The 17,572-nt window shown below is 41.7% G+C and overlaps 1 protein-coding gene and 1 long non-coding RNA gene across 3 annotated transcripts in view; one reads left to right on the top strand and one right to left on the bottom strand.

Annotated features, from left to right (window-relative positions):
- KSR2 (kinase suppressor of ras 2) overlaps nt 1-17,572 on the bottom strand; it is a 788,417-nt gene that overhangs the window by 675,498 nt on the left and 95,347 nt on the right. The window lies entirely within an intron of this gene.
- The window catches only part of LOC143809150 (uncharacterized), a 49,196-nt gene that overhangs the window by 30,691 nt on the left and 933 nt on the right, over nt 1-17,572 (top strand). The gene's annotated exons all lie outside the window — the stretch shown is intronic.

Below are 17,572 nucleotides of genomic sequence, written 5' to 3'. Positions count from 1 at the left end.
TGTTTATATATTTATATTATTACCCTGCTGCCAGCTGCACCTAGCCCTATTTGAAAATGGTTAAATTTCAACTTACCTCTGTATCTGCTTTTTTGCTTTGAGGGTTAGTTTTGGCTTTGGGGGGTGGCCTATGGGGTTTGTGAGGTTGTCATACCCATGTGACAGTCGAAATTATGTGGACTGGCAAATGAAGTAATGAGGTATAAACAAATATAATTAATTGGCCTAATTGCCTACCTTGTTATTGGATAAAAATGGGGGATACGAAAACTTGTTCATCTATTGGAGCTATAGACATTCAGCCTTGATGCAAAAAACTCTCTTAATCTTGGTGACATTGATCTCACTTACTTTCTGTTCTTTCCTTTCCCCTTTTGGGGTAGTGTATCCTTTTGATGTGCCTATCACACCCAATGGACCCCTTGTACTGTGATCAGGGGTTGTTTGTACTGTGTACATCAGATGCATATACTTTAAACTTTGACCTACTGGAGGCTGGTTATGTTACTTGCAAGTGACATGAGACGGCTAGCGCATGCACATCATTCATATTTTAGTGTGAACAAATTCCTCATACTGTTGGATCCATAGGTATCTTAAGTGCTATGCGCTTGACTCATGTATATGCTGGACCCTTTGGGCATAATCGTACTATAAATATTAATTATCTTACCAGCGTTAACTTTGTGTAATCGTTGGCGCATGCGCCCGTGTTGTAATGCTGACTGATGGACGTTTTGTTCCTATGATGACATAGTAGTATTCTCTTTTGTATTTCTACCATTCTGCACTCCATTTGTCTCTATGGGATTCATAGTATTTTTGTGCTATTTGCAATCCATCACTTATGGTATTCTCCTCTAAATATGAGACTCTTGTAATGGAATGGAATGCATGTACGCTCTTTTTCTGGTATTGTATTTAGGATTGCCTTATTATTAAATGCGCCGATCTACTATAGCTCAGCCGGTTTCTCCTTTCTACTACTATGACTAAGCCGATACAAAATCACCCTTGGATTTAAATTACTCAGGGTTTGCTATATAGAACCGGTGGGTACGAGTCTTCCTTAGTTAGGTATATATGCGAGGAGATAAGAAAAATCGGGATTTACAGGTTTATATCTGATGCATATACCTCAAACTTTGACCTATTGAGGGCTGGTTATGTTATTTGCATGCGGCATAAATTGCTATGTAGACGGCTGGCGCACGCGCATCATCTACACTTTTTGCGTGAGTAGTTTCCTCGTATTGTTGGACTCACAGGTATCCTAAGCGCCATGCGTTCGACCCACATATACACCGGACGTCTTTGGCACAACCGTACTATGAATAGCAATCATCCTACTAACGCTAACTTTGTTTAATTGTTGGCGCATGTGCCCGTGGTGCACTGCTGACTGATGGGCGTCTTGTTCCCATGGTGACTCCTGCAGTTGCGCACTAAATCTCGATTGACTTGTTTGGTATTCATGTGTGCAGGCGCTGATCTGTGACTTGTATGGGCGCTTAACTGGAAATCTACTGGGTTGGACACAATGTGGATTGAGCTGACACGCCGTAGCACCCTCACAGGTGATTATTATCTTTATTATTATCTTTGGATATAAAAGAGGCACTGCTTGGACATGCCTATCACACCTCCCCTGATGAAGACGCTCTAGCAGCGTCGATACGCGTGGGGCCCTTATCCCCCTATGGACTTTATTTGGTAACCTTTGTGCACTTGTAACCGGGCCATTTGCACATAGCTTATGTGCGCCTATCGCTAGTGCATCCTTCTGACAGCCATTGTCACAGCTTTTCCTCTGTTTTGGCTAATATTCCATAGAGGCTTGCCTCTTTTTGAAGTGTTATGTGAAATAAAATGTATTATGGCTGGTAGATCCCACTAGTGTGCATATCTTTTCTTCTTTTTTGTTTTTGTATCATGTTATATGCACGTGGTTGATCCCTGTGGTACAGATCTGTGCGGTGCCCGCTATTCCCTTGCTTTTGTGACCTTACTCTACGTCCTGCAGATAAGAGTAGGGTTGTTGTGATCAATTCCATACTGTATTATATACGGAATAGGCACATTTTGAGTGACACTTCTGTCTACATCAAATTACCTTCTGATCCAACTAATCGTTTTCAGAAGGAACTATTTAAATTGTTGGAAGAGGGTGTTACATTACCTCTAATATCACCAATGAAGACTTTAAAATCTTACTGAAGCAACTAGAAAGAAAAAATTAGACTAAAATGTGGTGGTACTTTACCACTTTACATATCTAAAGACATGATTCCAAGGGCATTGAGAATCTGAAAAAATTGTACATCTTATTCTGAAGGGTTGCAAACAGATTGGGATCAGATTTTATCTGCTTGTCAAATATGAAGAAAATGAACTGGTTAAACTCAAAAATGAAATCAAAACCATACACACTTCATTAACAAATTTTGACAATATGCCAGAGATGTCATTACTTAAAGACCAAATTATTCAGAATGTAGAAAAATTACAGTATACTAATGCAGAATTAAAGAAATGAAAATTTCAGTGGGATACAAAGGATTTTGCTAATAACCAAGTAAATACCTGGAAGTCTATGGAGGTATGCCCCGCTTACGAAAAATCGTTATTAACTTGCCGTGTCTAGAACATGTCATGCCATATTCTCTTTCCTGAACAATTATCCTTGCTCTCCAAGGAACCGATCTTTTCACCATCGAATAAATTCAATATCTTCCAGACCACTCTGGACAGATGTAAAAAAAACTAGCGAGAAACCTTACCCTAAAATGGAATTTTCCAGAAAAGATGGGAAAACAGGATACTCCAAATGTTCAAACTGGTCCCTTACTTTTCATCTATGAATTTTTCCTTCCAGGAATTTAGTAATATGTCCAATTTTAGATCGCTTCAATCCAAATCGGCAACATCTACCCATTCTCTCAACGAGTACTTCATGACTAACAACCTATTTTTTTTTATCTCATTCAATCCAGTCATTAACAGACTCATAGATAACATCCTAAACAGTGCCAATGGAATAGTTGCTGAAATAGATAGGCAGGATTTGTTGAGGGATAACATGTTAAGTCGTGGTAAATGAAAATTCCCCGACAGGTTATCAGAACAATCCTATTACTTTTTCCACCCAATTTAGTCAACAATAATATACTGTAATTTACATTATCAAAAAAAAAATTAAACGTTTTGTAGCTAAAAGAGCTCCAACTACAGGCTCCTTACTATCTCCCAGGCTTTTGTTGGAAGATGCCAAATAATCTACTGATAATGGCTTACACTTAATGGGTCTTATGGATGTGGTCATTTCAGATGTGTTTAAAAGTACAAGCTTTTCTTCATATACCGAGGGTCAGAGTTATAAAATAAAAAGCTTCATAAACTGCAATACTGAGGGAGTTGTTTATTTAATTGTATGTACAATGTCAGGTACAATATGTGGGATGCACTATAGGCCACTTAAGAAAATAATCAGGAGACATAATGTTAGGGCTAGCGGAATGCACCAAATAATTATAAGGATCGTATAAGGTGCGTTCGCAGCCTGGGGTCCACCGTGCAGAGATGGAACCTGCTGCTGAGTAATGACAGACTCGTATATGGCGGTATAATGTGGATACACACACGGGTTAGCTTCACCCGGTATGAAGGAAGCAAACCCTGTTGCGTCACAGGACCGCGGTAACGCACAAAGAGCGCAAGCAAAGAGTCGCAGAACTCTGTCCCAAGACTCAAGGAAATAGTTCCTCTAGACCCCTTGCGCTCGACACCGCTACTGGGGTGTCAGAAATTAACAGAAATAATAATTTACTGCACAAGAGTGCGTGCAGTGCCGCTCTGGCAGACGCCACTAACCCCCTAGACTTGGGCCAGGAAAGCGCTCTATTAGCACACGGCGCCGCACTGGCGGTCACTGCTATTAGACGCTGTATCGTGTGCTAGCTGTGTTGGATAGCACTGTCAGGAGCTAGGTAGCTTCCACCATTCGCAAACAGTCAACAACACTAGGGATGGGAATAATTCGGAGCTTTCATCCATCGACAGGCATACATCCACACACACTCACAATAATAAGTCCATACTAGCGCATGGCCGTGCGGCCATGCGAACCTTTCATAGCGGAAGCTCTCCAGGACCTTCCTAGTGGTCCAATAGGAGCTGCTACAGGACCTGAGCATGTGACCCCCTACCTCCAATGAGAGGTCGTCCCTTGGGCATGCTCAGAAGAAGAAAAGCAGGACTTAGTCCCAGGAGCATCTGCTCGCCGCTGATCAGTGCTGGTTACAATGGCTGAGCCTGGAAGGACATTAGAAACCAGCAGCACAGTATCAGCTTAAGCCAGACGCCGGGACTGACACCACTGCTGAGCAGGCTCCACTGTGGCTGGAGGAGAATGGGAGACCGCAGCGGAGATGATTCGAGATTCCCCCTGTGCAGTGGCGGGAATTTGACACTTAACACATATATAAGATGCAATGAGCGCTACAGCCATTAATATCTCTGCGGTCACTTTTTGTATGTGCACAAAGGAGATGTTTCCACTCTGAAATTTGTGGCATTGAAAGAGTGTTCAAACCAGTTAGGGATGGAAATCTGAAAAGGAAAATTCTCAACAAAGAATCCTACTGGAGTTTCAGACTGAATACAAGAACCTGTTTAGTTTGAAAGTAAGACAGGATATCATTCTTCAATATATGTAATGCTTTACACGTTGCTTCAGTATTTTAATCTTCTATATTTGTAACATTTGTTCATATTATGTGTTTGTCATCACGCGTGGCATATTGTGCACTTTACTCCCATTGGCTGTCAACCAGACATGTGATTTTCAACATACACTTTTTAATGCTGGTATTTTCAGCAAGGCTTTGTAGCTGAAACACATAGGTTTGTTCTCATGATGGAGGCACCACCATTTTTTATGCAGAATTAAAAATGAAGTTTTAAATCCACAATTTGTGTCATTGCTGGAGGATTTTCTTTCTTTCCCTGCTAAATGGGTAAAAGAGGGAACTTGTAGGGGAGTGATTTTTACAAATAAAGGACTTTTCTGTGTGTGTGTTTATTTCTTTTGTTCAGGTTAGTAATAGGGGTGACTGACAGACACCTCTCGATTACTAACCCCTGGGCTTGATGTCAGCAGCCATTACACAGCTGACATCAACCCCAAAACCATTACCCCAATTGTCAATGCACCAGGGAAATCGGGAAGAGCCGAGGCTAAGTACCAGAACCGACGCATCTAATGGATGCACCATTTCTGGGGCGGCAAAGGGCTGGTTTTATTAGGCTGGGAAGGTACCAATATCCATGTCCCTTTCCCGCTTTCAGTCCGCAGATATCTGCTTAGCCTTATTAAAAATAGTGGGGACCCCATGTAATTTTTTGGGGTGCCCCTACCTTTTAATAACAAATAAAGGCTACATAGACAGCTGTGAGCTGTTATTAATACGCTGGGAAGCTCCATGGATATTGGCCCCTTCCCAGAATAATAACACCATCTCACAGCTGTCTGCTTTACCTCTGCAGGTTATTAACCCCTTCCCGACATGCGCCATACTAGTACTGCTCTGCGGGAACTGAGCTCCCGCAAACCGCAGTACTAGTACGGAGGCACGATCCGCGGTCTCACAGGGAGCACAGCGGCGATCGCGTGCGGGTGTCAGCTGTATGTGACAGCTGACACCCCGCAGCAATGCCCACGATCGGCGCTAGCACTGATCGTGGGCATTTAACCCCTCTGATGCCGCTGTCAGTAGTGACAGCGACATAGAGGGGCATCGCGCAGGGACGGGGGCTCCCTTCGCTCTCCCACCGGAACAACGCGATGTGATCGCGTTGTTCCGGTGTTCTAGAAGGAGTCCCCAGATCCAAAATGGCCGCGGGGCTCCTTCCGGTTCCTTCGCTGAGGTGGCTTGCCGGCGCCTGCTGAGAGCAGGCGCCGGAAAGCCTCCTGCACTGCCTGTCAGATCGCTGATCTGACACAGTGCTATGAAAAGTGTCAGATCAGCAATCTGATGTAACATAGTGATGTCCCACCCTGGGACAATGTTATAAAGTAAAAAAAAAAAATCCCCAAATAAAGAAAAAAATAAATAAATATTTTCCAATAAATCCATTTATTTATGTAAATAAAAAAAAACAATAAAAGTACACATATTTGGTATCGCCACATCCGTAACAACCCGCTCTATAAAACTGTCTCACTAGTTAACACCTTCAGTGAACACCGCAAAAAAAATAGATAAAAAACGAGGCAAAAAACAATGCTTTATCATCATACTGCCGAACAAAAAGTGCAATAAAATGTGATCAAAAAGACGGATATAAATAAACATGGTAGCGCTGAAAACGTCACCTTGTCCCGCAAAAAAAAGCCACCATACAGCGTCATCAGCAGAAAAATAAAAAGTTATAGCTCTCAGAATAAAGCGATGCAAAAACAATTATTTTTTATATAAAATAGTTTTTATTGTGTAAAAGCGCCAAAACATAAAAAAATGATATAAATGAGGTATCACTATAATCGTACTAACCCGAAGAATAAAGCTGCTTTATCAATTTTACCAAACATGGAACGGTATAAACGCCCCTCCTAAAAGAAATTCAGGAATTGCTGGTTTTTGTTCATTCTGCCTCCCAAAAATCGGAATAAAAAGCGATCAAAAAATGTCATGTGCCCGAAAATGGTACCAATAAAAACGACAACTCGTCCCACAAAAAACAAGACCTCACATGACTCTTTTGAACAAAATATGGATAAATTATAGCTCTCAAAATGTGGTGATGCAAAAAACTATGTTTTGCAATAAAAAGTCTCTTAGCGTGTGACAACTGCCAAACAAAAATCAGCTATAAAAACCTGCTATAAATAGTAAATCAAACCCCCCTTTATCACCCCCTTAGTTAGGGAAAAATAATAAAATTAAAAAAATGTATTTATTTTCATTTTCCCGTTAGGGTTAGGGTTGGGGCTAAAGTTAGGGTTAGGGTTGGGGCTAAAGTTAGGGTTTGGATTATGTTTACGGTTGGGGTTAGGGTTGGGATTAGGGGTGTGTCAGGTTTATGGTTAGGGTTGAGATTAGGGCTGGCATTAGGGGTGTGTTCGGGTTAGGGGTGTGGTTAGGGTTATGGTTGGGATTAGGCTTAGGGGTGCATTGGGGTTAGGGTTATGTTAGGGCTGACGGAATGCACCGAGTAATTAGTAGAGTAGCATAGGTGCATTCGCAGCCCGGGGTCCACCATGCAGGAGTGAGACCTGCTGCTAATAGATGGCGGCACTATTTGGTGGTATAGACACGAGTTCTGTCACTCGGTCTGAATATGAACGAACCCTGTTGCTACACAGAGTTGTAAGATTCCACGTGGGAATAATGCCCTAACTAGGGTTGTGCTTGCTCTGGAACTCTTGCGTGCTAACCGCACACAGGAAGGAACCCGATGCTAAGCCAAGCAGCTAACTGCCCCCACTGACGCTAACTGCCTGCCTGAGAGTATTCCCAAAGCTAGACGAACACACACCACATGTAGAGTGTATCAACTGGCGACAAGCACATATACAAATGATACTAGAGCATGGCCGTGCGGCCATGCAAACCTTTTATAGTTGCTGCAACTTCAGGACCTTCCTAGAGGACCATTGGGAGTTGCTACAGGACCTGAGCGTGTGACCCCCGACCTCCAATGAGAAGTCTTCCTTTGGGCATGCTCAGAAGGGGAAAAGCAGGACTTAGTCCCAAAGGCGTCTGCTCGCCGCTGACCAGTACTGGCTACAATAGCTGAGCCTGGAAGAGCAGCAGCAACCAAGCGCAGAGTATCTGCCTGAGCCAGATGCTGGGACCAACGTCTCCGCTGAGAAGACTACATTGTGGCTGGAGAAGAATGGGAGACCGCAGCGGAGGTGGTTCGAGATTCCCCCTGTGCAGTGGTGGGAACTCGACACCTAACAGGTTGGAGTTAGAATTGGGGGGGTTTCCACTGTTTAGGCACATCAGAGGCTCTCCAAACACGACATGGCGTCCGATCTCAATTCCAGCCAATTCTGCATTGAAAAAGTGAAATGGTGCTCCTTCCCTTCCGAGCTCTGCCGTGCGCCCGCACAGTGGTTCCCCACCACATATGGGGCATCAGCGTACTCAGGACAAATTGGACAACAACTTTTGGAGTCCAATTTCTCATGTTACCCTTGTGAAAATAAAAATTTGGGGGCTAAAATATCATTTTCGTGGAAAAAAATATATTTTTTATTTTCACTGCCCTGCATTATAAACTTTAGCGAAACACTTGTGGGTTCAAAGTTCTCACAACACATCTAGATAAGTTCCTTGGGGGGTCTAGTTTCCAATATGGGGTCATTTGTGGGAGTTTATACTGTTTAGGTACTTCAGGGGCTCTCCAAACGCGACATGGTGTCCGATCTCAATTCCAGCCAATTTTGAATTGAAAAGTCAAACGGCGCTCCTTCCCTTCTGAGCTCTGCCATGCGCTCAAACAGTGGTTTACCCCATGTATGGGGTATCAGCGTACTCAGGACAAATTGATCAACAACTTTTGGGGTCCAATTTGTCCTGTTACCCTAGGGAAAATAAAAAATTTGGGGCGAAAAGATCATTTTTGTGAAAAAAATATGATTTTTTTTTTTACGGCTCTGCATTATAAACTTCTGTAAAGCACTTGGGGGTTCAAAGTGCTCACCACATATCTAGATAGTTCCTTAAGGAGTTTACTTTCCAAAATAGTGTCACTTGTGGGGGGTTTCCACTGTTTAGGCACATCAGGGGTTCTCCAAACGCGACATGGTGTCCGATCTCAATTCCAGCCAATTTTGCATTGAAAAGTCATACGGCCCTCCTTCCCTTCTGAGCTCTGCCATGCGCCCAAACAATGCTTTACCCCCATATATGGGGTATCAGCGTGCTCAGGACAAATTGCACAACAAATTTTTGGGGTCCAATTTGTCCTGTTACCCTTGGTAAAATAAAAAATTTGGGGCGAAAAAATCATTTTTGTGAAAAAAATTTGATTTTTTTTTACGGCTCTACATTATAAACTTCTGTGAAGCACTTGGAGGTTCAAAGTGCTCACCACACATCTAGATTAGTTCCTTAGGGGGTTTGCTTTGCAAAATGATGTCACTTGTGGGGGGTTTCCACTGTTAAGGCAAATCAGAGGCTCTCCAAACGCGACATGGGGTCCGATCTCAATTCCAGCAAATTTTGTATTAGAAAATTCAAACAGTGCTCCTTCCCTTCCGAGCTCTGCCATGTGCCCAAACAGTGGTTTACCCCCACATATGGGGTATCGGCGTACTCAGGACAAATTGTACAACGACTTCTGTTGTCCAATTTCTCCTGTTACCCTTGGTAAAATAAATCAAATTGGATCTGAAGTAAAAATGTTGTGAAAAAAAGTTAAATGTTCAAGTTTTTTTAAACATTCCAAAAATTCCTGTGAAGCACCTGAAGGGTTAATAAACTTCTTGAATGTGGTTTTGAGTACCTTGAGGGGTGCAGTTTTTAGAATGGTGTCACTTTTGGGCATTGTCTGTCATATAGGCCCCTCAAAGTCACTTCAAGTGTGAGGTGGTCCCTAAAAAAAATGGTTTTGCAAATTTTGTTGTAAAAATGAGAAATCGCTGCTAAACTTTTAACCCTTATAACTTCCTAACAATAAAATTATGTTTCCAAAATTGTGTTAATGTAAAGTGGGTAATGTTATTTATTAACTATTTTGTATGATTTGACTCTCGAGTTTAAAGGCATAAAAACTAAAATTTAAAAAATTGCAACATTTTCAAAATTTTTGTCAAATTTCCATTTTTTTCACAAATAAACGGAAGTTATATGGAAGAAATTTTACCACTATCATAAAGTACAATATATCATGAGAAAAGAATTTCAGAATCACCAGGATCCGTTGAAGCGTTTCAGAGTTATGACATCATAAAGTGACAGTGGTCAGAATTGAAAAAAATGGCCTGGTCAGGAAGTTGAAAACAGGCTTCGGGGTGAAGGGGTTAAAAATAGGGGGGACCCCACACCATTTTTTGTATTTATTTATATAATTGTTAGCTAAATACAGGTACAGAAAACTACACAAGCAAAGCACTGATTATATCTTACTGACATCTTTCTATCTATTCTATTCTGTCAGTTTGGGCTATGAATTTAGTGTACTTGGTTAATGAAAAGTCGGGTTTCCTTTGAGATGTGTATGTAAAAACCAGATGGCACATGGTCCGTGTGCAGTGCAATTTTTTTTCTTACACCCAATGATTTAATTTGCATTGGCGAGTGTGCTCCCATTCTTGCAATCGCAGCATGCTGCGATTTTTTTTTCTGAGTCCAATCCGAGCGGAGAAAAAACTCATAGCTGAGTGCTGAATCATTGTATAACATTGGTTAGAGTGCAATGCGATGTTTTCTCACATTGCATTCCTCTTATTGACCGCTAATTGTGAGCGAGCCCTCAGGCCAAGATTGGCCTTTAATGATACCTAAGTCCGGTGTTTAGTAAAATAATTATTTTTTCCTTTTATACTCTTTGAGGTGCAGTTCTTCTCTTATTCCTACTGGAAATGTAAGAATAAATAGACAAAAGTGTGTTACTAGTAATAGATATGTCCACTTACACTTTGATTAGGGTAGACCCGTAGAAGCGCAACACAGAGCAAAATGGCCGTCATCTTTGCACTCACTAGCCCCCCACCTGCCTGAGATGTTTTAAACATTTTTTGGACCAATAACGTTTGGACTTTATTCCTGTGAGTGCCACCTCTTTTCATTTAATTTGGACTAGTAATAGGTATGCCCACTTACACTTTGATTAGGGTACATATTGTTTCAGGCATCTGTACTCAGTGGTCCGGAGTGAATTACTTATCTGCTTTCTGGACTTAGATCTTTTCTTATTTTAGTGTCTGTATTAATTTTGGATATCTGTTTGAGTGGTATTGGCTTTGAAGTCTGGTCTGGGATCCATATTTATCTAGGGATTCTGTATTTTTCAGGGAGATTGTTCTGGGGTCTGTTGTAATTTCTGGGGTTTGTATTTATTTCAGTATTTAATCTGGAGTCTGTTTTTGTTCTGAGGTTCATATTTATTCCTTGGTGTGTAAGCTCTAGTCTTAGATCTAGTTATAGATTTATTTTGTGGTTTAGAATTTTTAAGACAGTATGGTGGTCTATAGATATTTTGGGATTTTGTATTCACCTCATTTGGTTCACCTGGTAATTTGGATTTTAAAAGTTGCAGATCTTAGTCATCAGAACAGACCGGAGGTGATGGTGCAGCAAAGCAAGTATTGATGAACGACCGGTGGATCAGCGAGAACCAGGGCAGTGGGGGTATGCAGGAGGGCAAAGGAACAAGTGGAACAGGTAGCACAGATGAAGCAGAGCCATTAGTTCGGATATACTCAGGGTAGCTGGAAATTGAAGGATGAATAGGTAAATATGTATTTCAAGTTATAGATATGTCCATTCACATTTCGACACTAAACAATTATTGCTGACAATTCCAGACTTTTGTAGAAACATATTTCTTTTGACAGGGATAAAGTAACTTAATATTAAAGAATCAGCACAATGCAGATCACTCTAAAATTATTATTCCATGGGGAATACAAGCCTATTTATGTAAACATCTGTGTTTGGCATTTTCTCTGATCCTGGCTGTTTCTGAAAGTTATCAATGTGCTTGTGTACGTTTACAGGACTTTGTGCAAACTGTGACAATGCTTGAGAAATAAAAAAAATGTGCTTACTGTTTCAGTATTATTTGATGGCTTAGGCTCACTACTATCAGAATCTGCCTATTGATAATCGAGCATGTTGTAGATTTTATGTTTTTTATAAAGTTAAATTTATTTTTTAGAAAAAAATAAAGAGTGTTTTGTTTTATCAGTAACACTTAGTGAACTGCAGAAGCAAGCACAGAGCCTGGCATGAGAGTGAATCTCCTCCCTGACATCTGCTGTTTTCCACTGATCTCCCTGCCTCCTACTTTGATCGTAGGCAGCTGAACAAAACTACTCTAGTCTGTATCTCTGTCTAACAACTCGTGAAGAATTGTATCCGCGCCTTTACACCATAATTCCACTTGTGTGCCTAAATAAAATATTAATACTATAAGATAAGCATTATTAATATCTTGATATTGATTTCACAAACAAATCCATTGCATGTTGTTACTCTGATATATCACTTAGTGGTTACACTGTTTGTTTGGAGAAACATTGAAAACTTTACCACTGATTTGATCCCACCATTTCAACACTGGTTTGGAAACAGTCCAGTGTTGTCCCTGCCCAACTCTTCCCAGCTCTGCTGCATATGATTGGCATGTCTCTCCCTAATGTGTACATAGGAAAAGACCTATTAATTACCAGGAGCGGCGCTGGGAAGAGCAGGCTGGGAGTGGCGCTGTACTACTCTCATCTTTGTAGAACCTCTACTTCCTCTGAAACTCCGGAACGTTTTAGAGAAATATATACTTGGCAGCAATAGTGCAGCCAGGCTCTAATTCATGGTGAATCACATGACCAGTTCTATTTTTATTATATTAATATTTATTTCTGTGCTAAAAAAAATGTTGACAAAAATCACTTGTGTTCAGAGAATCCGATAGAGTCTATTTGGCATCTGAACACTAGTAGGCAAATCACATACATGCTGTCACAGGATTACTTCTTCACACCAGGAATACTGAAGAATTCCGATTCAGCAGTCTGCAGTCACATAGAAAGACTGCAACAATGTGGTATTTACGAAGGTTAACGAAAAGGGGATGTAATAATAGACTGAGTTTGAACACTGCCCATAAGATTAAGATCTAAAACATTAATTTCAGTGACATTATGGCAAAATGTAAATGACAGATTAAGGCAGTTTGAAATAAAATTATTATTTAAGTTTGGTATAGGAGCCACATCATCAGACCAAATAATAAGGATGTCATCTATATAACGGCCATACCAGACAATATTAGTCAGAAAAGAAAAATTAGGTGATTGTAAATAGTTGAACTCCCATCACGCCATATAAATGTTAGCTGCATAGGGGGAAATTTAGCTCTCATTGAAATGTCAGATCTCTGCAAATAAAATTGAGAATCAAATGTGAAAAATTGTGTTTTAACAAAAATTGAATAGCGGAAATAAATAAAAAATCCTGTAAATCAGTTGTATATTCACTATAGGTATGTAGAAGCCATTGTATTGACAGTATGGCTAGATCTTGCGCTATGGACGTGTATAAGGATCATATGTCCGCCATGATCCACGGAAAAACATTCCTCCATTTCAATTGGTTTAAAATTAGCAGGAACATGGGTAATATCCTTAAAATGGCCAGGATTACGTTTGATTAAGGGCTGTAGGAGACTATCCATCCATTCACACCGATTTTCTTTTAAAGATCCTATTTCAGCAACTATGGGACGAAATGAGGAATGAAAACCCTCTTAATGAATCTTAGGGAAAGAATGAATTTAGAGGTAGTGGGATGTTCAACTGTTATGTACTCTACTTCTTTTTTTACTCAATATACTCAGTGTTAGCCCTTACTGCATAAGTTTAGTAAGGTCGTATTTGTAAGGCGAGGGAGGATCAGAGTTTAAGTTGGTATAAACCATGCTGTCTGATAACATTGTAATATTTAGTTATTACATGGTTATTTCATAGGCATGGTAGTTATATAGGATATATATATATATATATATATATATATATATATATATATATATATATATATATATCCTATATAACTTCCATCCCTCCTTTGTCAGCCTAAGGACAATGTCATCCATCCATTTAAGATCTTCAAGAGCTATTTTTGTTATAGTTACTGGTAAATTCTGTGGTCCAAATATGCAGTACGGTTGATTTTATTATGAGTATGTAGGGACACCAACTGTTCCTTTACTAACTACTGAAATTCCTGAGTTCATACAGCCAGTGCCTGATACATGCTGCCTGTGAATCGGGCACCATGTGTCACCTGTCAGGTTCTTTTTAAAGGGTTGGCTGGAAACTACAATTTTATTTTAATCCTAAATCTCTCACTATTTAAAGTCATAATCTAATCTTTTTTTCTACACTATCTGATTTTTTTTTTCACTTCCTCTTTGATTACGCTTCATTTGGGGATCTCAGTGCATGCAGGGATATTCAAACAAGTCGTCATCAGGTGGCAACGACTGCGGTCACTACCGCAGTTTCTGCCACCTTCCTGAAATGAAGCCTCATCAGCAAAATCTGTTTCAGGGGCAAGGCCAGTCTCTGCTCTATTGAGCATATATTGGTTGTCAATTTAGACACATGCTCTGTAGATTCTTATCACTGCAATATTCACAGTGACAGTGCGCTCCCTCACCAACTCTGATAAGACATAACGATCCTGCAAGAGAGTGCATTGTCAGTGTGCATTGTAAGAAGTTTACCCTATGTGTATGAAACACAAAGACCAGCGCACCCAAAAAGTGATATCACTCATTTGAGTATCCCAGCAAGCACTAGGATTCTCAAATGAAGTGACATCAAAGAGGAAATAGCTAAAAAAAAAGAGTGTTTTTAGCTTGCAGAATGCTTGCGCTTTTCCAAGCGATTTGAAGCATCACTTGGAAAAGTGATGGACAGGTTGGTCACACAAGCCTAGTGCTTGACAAGTGTGACCAACTTTTTACTATTGATGCTGCCTATGCATCAATAGTAAAAGATAGAAAGTTAACCATATTTTTAATTTTTTTAAACTATTTTTATTTTCACCTTCCGATGGCCCCTGATCTCCTCAGCGGCGCTCCCGGTACGTTCCGTTCCCAGGGATGCTTTGCACAAAGGACCTTTGTGACGTCACGGTCACGTGATCATGACGTCATCCCAGGTGATTCGCGCAATGCATCCCTGGGAACGGAAGCCGCCACGTGCACCGCTGAGAGACGGGAGGACTCAGGAGGCCATCAGAAGGTAAGTATATCCCTATTTTTTATTTTAATTCTTTTTTTTTTTTGCAAGAATATGGTACCCCGGGGCCTGGCATCAGATTGTTACAACAAATGATAAAAAGTGGTCTGTTGTTCCTCGTTCGCAAAACAAAATCCCAGATGTCTGAATGAGACCTAAGTTATTAGTTTCCTGGGCACCTAGCTATTAACCAGGGGACTATCTGTGCAGTTGTTAGCCACTTTGCATTTTTCATTGGCATATTGGCCTTAGTATTTATACTTTCAGATAATTCTCAGGTAACTTATTGGTGAAGGGGAACTCTTTATGAAGGGAAGGAAATTGACAGAAGTAGTGCCCTGTGCAAGAACAGTATCTGGGCCCTCCGCAGTCCTGTTTTGGAGGCGGTAGTGGCCCCCTTATCTCTTCTGCCCATGTGCGCCTGCACAGGTAGCACCAATCGTTTGTCTGCCCCGTCTCTGGCTCCCTTGAAGCTCATGTTACAGCAGGCCTTTTTAGGTCAGTTAATGCTAGAGTAGCTGCATATTGCAATGCCAGGCCAAGTCTTTGTGCCTATGTGTTAATACTTTAGTAATACACTATGCCATGCTGCATGGCACAATTTTCTTCCTATGGATTTAGATGGAACTTGTCATCAGAATCCTGCGGAAGCCAACTATTCCAATGTGGGTCCATGGCTAGCTTCTCCACTTCTCGCTCCAGTTGACTGACAGGTGTCTGTCTATGCGTCAACATACAGAGAGACCTCTCGAGCAAAGGGATGGGGGCATGGAGAAGCCTCTGGACACCTGCCTTGCACCAGTCACTTGAGCGCCATGGTCCTCTCCGGCTTTCCAAAGTTAGTTTTCTCTGAAAAAAGGCAGCATTTCAGAACAAAACATACGGTACTGGATGGTGATAAAACAGGCAGTGTCTTATTCATGCTGCCCGAAGTTCAGGGCGGCATGAACATGATGACAGGTTCTCTTCAGGAAAGACCCCATGTGTGCTTAACGTGGAGTATGAAGCCATGCAGGGTGTGGCCAGTGTATTTGGTTCCAGCTATTATGAATGCCGCCATGGGCATCAGGCTGGCAGTGCCCAGGTTACATTCACTTGTGTTCTCCGAATTTACACATCTCTTATTAATTTTTATTTACAGAAGCGTGGCACGGCCGTGGGTGCGGCCTGCGCGCCCTCGTACGCCAATCTCTTCCTGGGTCACTGGGAGAGATTTCTTTTTGGCGACGAGGGCCCGCCGGCCGCCTCCCATGTGCTGTGCTGGTATCGCTTCATTGATGATATTTTCTTTTTGTGGGATGGGACTGCCCGGCAGCTCGAGGATTTCATGGGTACTTTGAATAATAACACCTTGAACATAAGGCTAACATACACATACAGTGATGTTACGGTCGATTTTCTGGACATCCGTCTGGAGGTCGACAATTGTCGGCGCATCCAGGCGGATGTCTTCAGGAAGTCGACCTCTGTTAACTCACTGCTACATGCCTCATCGGCACATGACCCATCCACGGTTAGGGCCGTCCCGGTCGGACAGTTCCTCAGGATGCGGCGAATCTGTTCCTCTGAGTCCAGATTCGAGGCACAAGCCACGGATCTGAAAGACCGTTTTCTGGCCCGGGGTTATAGTCGTAGATCTATTAAATACGGCTATAATCGTGCCAGAAAAACCCCACGTGAGACTCTATTACACCCGCTCAGTAAACGGACCAACGGGGATGAAGCTGGTTCCATTCGTTTCATTTCAACTTATAATCACGAGTGGAGCAATATGCGCTCCATCCTTGCTAAACATTGGTCCGTTCTGGGGACTGAGCCCTCCCTGGCGGCCTATCTTGGCGCTTGTCCACAGATGACCTCTAGGAGGTGTAAAAACTTAAATGACTTACTAGTACGTAGCCATTACGTCCCCACCCCGAATAACCCATTTGGTACGAGGGGTCCCAATCTAGGGTGTTTCCCGTGCGGGCACTGTCTTGCCTGCACCAATGTCCTGCGCTGCTCTAGTTTTACGTCTGCTGATGGAACAAAAAGATTTGACATCAGGGAACGGATTTCCTGTAGTACAACCAACGTAATCTATTACGCGACGTGTCCCTGCCCCATGGTTTACGTGGGGCTGACTACCCGGGAACTGAGAGTCAGGGTCCGTGAGCATGTGCGGGACATTGGTGCGGCCAAGACAGTGCTTGATGTTTCTGATCTTAAATCAATTCCACGCCATTTCAGGTCACACCATAAGTGTGACACAAAATTGCTGAAGGTGAGAGGTATTGACGTCTTGCATCTGGGTATTCGGGGTGGGGACAACAAAAAGTTGCTAGCGCAAAAAGAAACAAAGTGGATAGTGCGACTTGGCACAATGTCACCAAGTGGCCTAAATGAGGCATTGAGTTTCGCTTCCTACCTATGAGTATGGCTCTGTCCTTACGCTCCATTATTGCTCTTGGCGTGTTTGGGATACATTGTACCTCCTGCCTCTTCTTGATGTATTTGAATATGGTATTTAACATAACACTTTTCCCTCCCCCCTTTTTTGGGCCTCTATACCTGATATTAGTCGGGTTGGTGTTTTTATGTTTTTTAGTTTCTGTGTTT

Source organism: Ranitomeya variabilis, chromosome 1 (assembly GCF_051348905.1).
Source record: "Ranitomeya variabilis isolate aRanVar5 chromosome 1, aRanVar5.hap1, whole genome shotgun sequence".
Lineage (NCBI taxonomy): Eukaryota > Metazoa > Chordata > Amphibia > Anura > Dendrobatidae > Ranitomeya > Ranitomeya variabilis.
Note: the sequence above shows the minus strand (reverse complement) of the source record. Positions and strands in the feature narration are given on the sequence as shown.